Source organism: Planococcus citri, chromosome 5 (genome assembly GCF_950023065.1).
Source record: "Planococcus citri chromosome 5, ihPlaCitr1.1, whole genome shotgun sequence".
NCBI classification, from domain to species: Eukaryota; Metazoa; Arthropoda; class Insecta; order Hemiptera; family Pseudococcidae; genus Planococcus; species Planococcus citri.
This window is the reverse complement of record NC_088681.1, coordinates 18,182,896-18,190,715: the sequence shown is the minus strand read 5'-3', so window position 1 is coordinate 18,190,715 and position 7,820 is coordinate 18,182,896.

The window sequence follows — 7,820 nt, the reverse complement described above, 5'->3', positions numbered from 1 at the left end:
ACGATTATTTCAACATATCATGCACTGATAGCATTTGCTGACAGAGTGAACATTGTACGAGTAGGTAGCTATGAGTAAATAGGTACGAATACACATGTTCTGAAGCATCACCAGGATATGATACGACAAATAGTCATGCGAATCGAATAGGGAAACAAAGTGTGGGAATTAGAATAGATATACAGAGGTGCTCTGTGTAGCTCGTATATTTCCAGAATACGAAACAGGGTCATTCAATTTGCTGAAATCGGATACTATATCGTCGCAGCGTAGTAGTTTATTCGTCGCCAAATATACAACAAAGTATAAACTTGAGTTTATTCCTGAGAAAAGAAGAAGATAAGTTGCTAACATGGGATAGGGTAGGTACCTACTGTAAAAGGGAGAACTAAGAAAGTAAAGAAAGACAACTATATATATTTACGTTATGTTCTACGTAAGAATTCCGCTTGTGCTAAAAATCAGAGGGTCATTTAAGTATACGAAAGAAGATCGTAAGTTTAATTCTTCGTCTGAGAAGCATTTATCATAGTCTCGTTTAACGCTAATACCGTACTAACCTTTATTTACATATTCATTAGCTCCGAGTCGCAATTCAATTTGCTGCAAAAGTGAAATCTCTCGCGAGCTTCGAAGTACAAATGGCGGATAATTTTATAAATTCAATTTGAGGATCGCAGCGGCGGTGTTGGTGGCACATCTCGGCGAGAAAAATAAATAGCCGAGTTTTTAGCGCCCGTAGTATAGTTGCTGGAGAGGGAGATGATACCATCCATACAGATTCTTCCTATATACCGCGTTACATCGAATTAAAAGTTTAAAATTTATAGCATTGATAAGTACGGCTTTCAAATATATGTGTAACTGCTTGTTCGTGTATCTTTCCGGGTGAATGTGGGCGTAGAGAGGATAGAGGGGGACCCGTGGTAAAAATATTTCAACTCGAGATGCCGCTTAAATAATTAAAATAAGCAACGAGCACGAAGCAGCACATAGGTAAACGGTACCGCCGCATCTAATAAAACAACCCTCGATTTTTTTCCTGCTCCTTTTGCTCGAGCAATAAATTTCAATAATAGCGTGAATTTGTCTTTTCGCCTGAAATTCTGATTGTTCGGGTCGCTCGAGTCGCAAACCAACGTATATACTCGTAGAGTGTATTCGTAGGTACTCGTATACACAGTGCAGGAGAAAGAAGAGAAGCGACCCACTGTTTCAATTATTTTTACCGACTCGTGCAGTTATATAGGTAGGTACGTACTATATATACGAGGACAAAGTACGCGAGTATTTTCGTCACCTGTACGAATTACGACAGTAGTGATTTTTATTGTTGTACCCTAGTGGCCCTGTCAGCCGGATCACGTATTGGAATAGTCAGCTATCCCTCCCTGGTGGCCGGTGTATGCGGAAAGTATGCTCGTATATTGCGAGGTGATGATTGACGGAGTTATTTAAGGCATTTTTTGGTCATAAATCAAGCCCATAGACTGTGCAGCGATTGATTCGGGTTTAGGGTGAGTTGAAATTACCTTGGTTTAGCGATGCTTTATCATTGCTGTTGAGTGTTGGGGTATCTTTAATTGAGATATTTTTTCAAGGTCTGCTTTTGTCGACGAGTCGACGATTTTTTCCTGCTTCTGGGATGAATTAATCTCTCGACCAAAGTGCTAATTTTTTTGACTTTGTTTACCTACCTAAATGGCGAAAATGTGTACTCGATACCTAAAAAAAATCAGTTGTCAATTGGATAGAAAAATATCTCAAAACGGAAGTGATTTAAAAAAAAAAACAAGTCTAATTTGCTCATTTACCCATGAATTTTCAGGATTAGGATCCAACCAATTACAAGAGAGGTACGTATCACAACTGGCAGAAGAATTTATTGGACTGCACGAAGAAAGAAAATATCAAAAAAGCATTCAAAAATACATCAACAGACCAAAGTTTAGTTGATGAATTTCATTTTTGATTTTCTTAGTCAGCTTTGAGGATCTCTTTCAATGAAAAAACAGCATTTTTTGAGAGGACTAAGGAAAGTCACGTATTTAGAACGTTATTGACCCAAAATAGAAAACATTTCCAAATATTTTACGATTTTTTTCAAAAATTTTTCAATTTGAGGGCCATTATGGGGAGTGACCAGCTCAATATTGTTGGAGGGATCGAGTGAGTATGTTTTCTTGAAAAGTGGATCATTCAAAAGGATTCTGACCAGAAATGGAAGATCTTCAAAATATTTTCACGAAATTTATTTTTTTCAAAAATGTTTCAGCTTTGTGGGCTTTTCTATAAAGAGACCAGTTCAATATTGTTGGAAGGACCGAGTGAGTATGTTTCCTTGAAAAAAAGGGCATTCAGAAGGATTCTGACTAGAAATGGAAAATTGTTTGACAATGTTTGAAAATTTTTATACTTCATAATTTTTTATTTTTAAAATGTTTTCTCTGTCTTTGAGGAGCTTGTACGAAAATTTTCTGAAAATTTTTATCAACTTTATAAATTTATTCATTTTTTTGAAATTTTTAACCCACGGGAGTGTCACCGTAAGAGGATACCTTGGAGGATTCTGGATTTGGGAGGTCATTTTATGAGAAGAGGGTCACTTAGAAGAATTCTGACGAAAAAATATAATTTTTTTGGATAAACTAGACTTTTCAACTTGAGGGAGGGAGCAGGTCTCCCGGTGACTTTTTTTTTGAACTTGAGAGGAAATTAAGGAAGGGAGAGTTACTTTCTCCCTTAATATCAAAAATTTGGTCATCACTGCAGAAAAAAATAATTTTCAACTGTTTAAAAAAAATATTGTACCAAATTAATTGATAAATTCTTAATAAAGGGTCACAAATATTGGTCAAGGTTTTGTAGGTGTTGGAGTTCATTTGGGCTCCTCTTATGGAATTTTTCAATATCCAGGCATTCAGTTTTTCAAAATGAGCTTGGAAAGGTGGACTAATAGGTTTATGACGACCTTTGGGAGGCTAGGCTGAAGGTCAATGACCTTAAAGGGCCAGCTGATAAACAAACAAACGACCTTGAGAAGCCAGACAGATGAGTCAATTTCCTTTTACAGAACAGACAGGCAGAGACACGACCATGGGAGGCTATACTGATGGTCAATGACCTTAAAGGGCCAGACAGGCGGTCAGACGTCTTCGAGAACCTAGTCAGATGGGTCAATTGAGGGGGTATTAAAGTAAATTTTAACTCTGCAGCTTCCTCAGGTAAATTTTGCGAGAATAGGATTTTGCAGTTTATGAGAAATTTTTGTATGAAATGCAACAATCCATAAACTTGGATTATTCATCTTTGACTTTGTGACCCCTTTGACCGTTTTAAACTCATATTTCAAGATACTTCAGCGCCGGTTCAAATCCAAAATTTTCGAATTTTAAATTTAAAAAAAAAAATGGTGATCATAGAAAATTTTGGATTGTAACCGACACCAAAGAATTTTGAAAATAAGTGCCTAAGTCAATCGAAAAAGCCACAAAGATAGTGAATCCGAGCTCATAGGTGCTGAACTTCATTTTCATCCTATTTATGGTGTTTTTTCGAAAACTGGAGAATCAGAAATTCTGCTGGAGGCTTCAGAATGGTTCGAAACTATCAGCAATAGACTCGAGAGGTCAAAAATAGGGTGTAAACCAAAATTCAGCCTTCTTTTTCACAATCAAAATGGGCCAAATTTTGATTTTCAAAAATTCGCCAAAAATCGAAAATTGAATTTCAGCTCCTGTAATTTTTGCTGATTATGTACCTATTTTGGGATTCTCTTTCGAAAAATTTGAAAAGTATGACTTAACGGTGGCAATGACCTATTCTTCTGTGTAGAACTAATAAAGAATGAAATTAAATTGCTCAAGTGTGAGGGTTACTAAGACTACTAAGAGTAAGTATATGATCCTTATTGCAACAAAATGATTCGTGAATTGTTTTTATAAAACTTTATTAGATTTTAAAGAGCTCACCATACCTATTTTTCGATCGACATTGCTGATGTTATTGTGGGCACAAAACGGACATTCTAGAGTCAGCAGATAGGTAGATAAAGAACCTACTATACCTATACCTATGTACCTAAATAAGTCTGCTGGTATATTCGTGATAATGGAAAAACAAAAACCCAGCTAGATTGGCCGATTACAAACAATCGTAGGTATCTAAATACAATGACATCCCTATACATGGCAATTTTTCCTCACGAAATTAAATTACGTTTTTAATTTTCAAGAAAGACGCGCAAGATGAACGAATCGTATCTAGAAAAAAATAAATAAAACAACGCAGCGAAATTGCGAACAACAAGAACCAGGAGGAGAAACAAAAAAGAGTCAACCTAGTGTGTGAAAATTATTAAATGAACAATTTGCCAAGCGAATACACATTGTACAACGACATAGTTGTACATTGTGCCCTCGGTTGCCCTATTATCTTAGATAACATCTGCTTTAAACAAAAAAAAAAAAAAAAAAAAAAAATGGCATTGCATTTGTTATATGATCTGTTTGCATATTTTTTCCTTCTTCTTTACATCTGTCTTTTCGAAATAATTTAATCTACGTGTATAAGGTAAGCTCTCTTACTACCTATATGTAGTAAACGTAGTTACCGTAGATACCTATTCAAACTTTCGTGAAATTTTTTCCCATCTTGAGTTGATTTCGCCTTGTTTAAGTTTGTCGTATGGTATTTTTGTTTTCACGTATTTACTTTGGTGTGTTTTCAACTTTCGTATGATTTTTTTTCTCTACGTCTCTATGTATGCTGCAGTGGCCGGAGTTAACGAGAAGTCGAGTGGATTGTTGAAATTTTCGATATAGGTACCTACCTGATAGACCCTGCGAAACCTTCCTCAATCTTGTAAAAAATACAGAAATGATTATGCTGAGGTGAAGTTTGTATGCACAGGGTTCCTAAGATGTCTCAACTTTGAACGTTCGAATCAAATATGTAGTAATTGGGTACCTACCTAGATACATTACCTATTCGAATCGTGGAAAAGTTTGATTTTTTCTGCAAATTTCCGGTCTTTTAATCCATTACCTATAATTATTTGTACTATTAAATATTTTTTTTAAATTTCTGAAACATTCCAGATATTTTATTGCTTACTTACCTGTTTGGATGATATATTACGTCAAACATTTTTGAAGCCAAAATCCAACATTTTTAGAAAAAATAAAAAATGTTTTTCTGCACAAGTTGTGACAATTAAGTACAAATGTGAGAATGACATAATTTTCAATTTAAAAAAATTTTTGGTCAGAAATAGAGAGATTAATGGTGGGGATTTTTTTTAAATTAAAAAAATAAAAATATTATGGTTTGATACTTGTCTTAGTTAACCTATCTCAGTTCAAAATTCAAAAACTTTAGTTTTTTTTTTCGTTTTCATGTCTAATCTTTTCTCATTACTCGCCTAATATTCCTGACATCTTTGAAAAAATAACGTTTCGATAGATATAAGTCGAATAAAATGCCAACGAACAGCGAGTAGGTGAAGAAGGAGATCGAAAATCCAACAATGAAACATGAAGTAATTTTATTCTCGTTTAACGATTTGTTTCGTTCTGCGCGTAAATTTCAAAATAACAAATGAAATAAACCCAGAATAAAATTTGTTTTGAAAACACCCCGTGACATTTTTCTCGCCCCTCTAGATCGAGAGACTACGCTTTGGAACCCCTCCCTTTCCACCTCGAAGGGCACAACTAGCAAGATGACATACGTTGAAATCGACGAAACAAAAACACTACTGGGAATTTTTTTCCCTCGCAGTTGTAAAATATAATCAAATTTTTCGTCTTCGTTTGTTTGTTCTTGGTTTTTTCCTGCTATTAATTTCACCGTCTCGATGGAGAATCGCGGATGATACGAATTGATGACGTGTTTGTAATTAAAAGTGCTGCGAAGACTGGAATTTTTTTCTTCGATGAAGCTGTCGAGTATGACTTTGAGGTGAACTGATGAATATAGGCAGAGAGAAAGGATAGAAGGAGACATTGTATTACAAATCCGATTTCGATAATTCAAGTTAGATTTTTTCTCTGTCGAAAAAAAACTCGACGTTGCCGTCTTTCGGCTCCGTAAAAGAGTGAAATAAGAAAGAAAAAAATAATTTCGAAAAAGTTTTCTTATAAAGTATAGTAGAAAAAAAAGAAGAGAAAATTACGACAGGGGGCGATGGACGGCCATTCTTATGTAGAAAATTGGAAAAACTTGAACGCATTGTTTTGGCATACCTTGTTTATACATCTTTTCGTTATAAGATGCTGGGTACCTACCCCCTTCGTCACTGTAAGATTTCTCGTTCGTCTTCTCTCAGGTCTCGATACGAGTATACGATTTTTTTCCACCAATCTCCCTCTTCTCGTCGAATATCCGAGACGAGGTACTTGGTTTTGTGAAATTCAACTTTCGCTAGTTACCGTCTGCTGTAACTTTGCCAATAGCTTTCCCCCATTTTTTGCAGCTCGCTTTTGCGCCGATATGATTTACATATCGTCGAGATAATGATAATCGACTTAACGTTGTTCTGTGTTCAGTTCATTACACTTTTTTTTTCATTTTTTTTGTTGTGATGCGCCGATTTTCCGCGGGCGATTTTGTTATGTATTTTTATATTCACGACGGGTTGCGTGCTGCATGTACAGGGTGAGGTTGGGGGCATGCGAAATAATTCCAGTTGACGAGGTGTGCCCATACATACGTACAAACGAGCTTCTATACAAAGCTTATGTGTACCTATACATGAAGGTAGGTACTTTGCTGAATACATAGATATTTATATGCATTTTGAATTCGTGGGAGGTTCAAATAACTGGGTCAAAAAACTTTTTTTGTGTTTTGAAATTACAGTTTTATATAGACTGTAAAAAAAACACGACGAGAGGAAGGGAAAACAGGAAAAATAATTTTAAAACAGATCAATTTCAATAAGCTAATCACATTCAGCACATTCTGAATAAAAAAAATTATCGCATTATTTTTAACAGGCAGCAAGCTACACTTTCATTTGGTTAGAGGAAAACCGAAACAATATCCAACGTAGGTATTATACTTATAAAATTTCAGGTGTTAAATTTTTTTCCCAATTTTTGAAACTTTTATGAAACCACTTTTCCAAAAGGTACAAAAATCAAAATAATATGATCAATTCGAGGTATACAAAAATGTTCGAGAAAGTTGATTACTATTTATAAGTCAAATTTTCATCATTTTTGCCGGAAAGGTAAAGGTACGTATGTTTCAAAAAGACATAAGTCCCTGAAAATGGCCAATTTTTGATTTTTAAAAAGTCACCAAAAATCGAAAAATTAATTTCCAACCCTGAAATTTTGTCATGTGAAGGTTTCAGATAGTAGGGGTACCAAAGTGAAAATTATCAAAACAATGGCATCGGAAAGATATAATATTTTCGCGATATTCCTTCGAAAGGGGACCATTTCCCGACCCCGAAACCACCATTACATTTTTGAGATCATATGTGAGGGCGCATACGGAAAGGGACCTTACGACCAAAAGTAAAATTTCACAAGAGGAGGGTTTAAAGTTTTGCGTTATTTCCCTTGTTTTAAGGTACGATTACATATGGCTATTCCAACTTCGAAGGTCCTATACATTATCACACATTCACACACGCCCTGCAACGACCTGTACTGGCCAAATTAGGCACTACAAAGTTGGTAAAGTGAGCAATTCTGTTGATATTATCAAGAATTTTAGGGTATTAGTTTCGATAAAAATTGTTTGCTGCTGATTGTGGCAGTGTTTTTCGGTTCGACTTACGTTTTTTATATACTTAGTTTCACATTAAA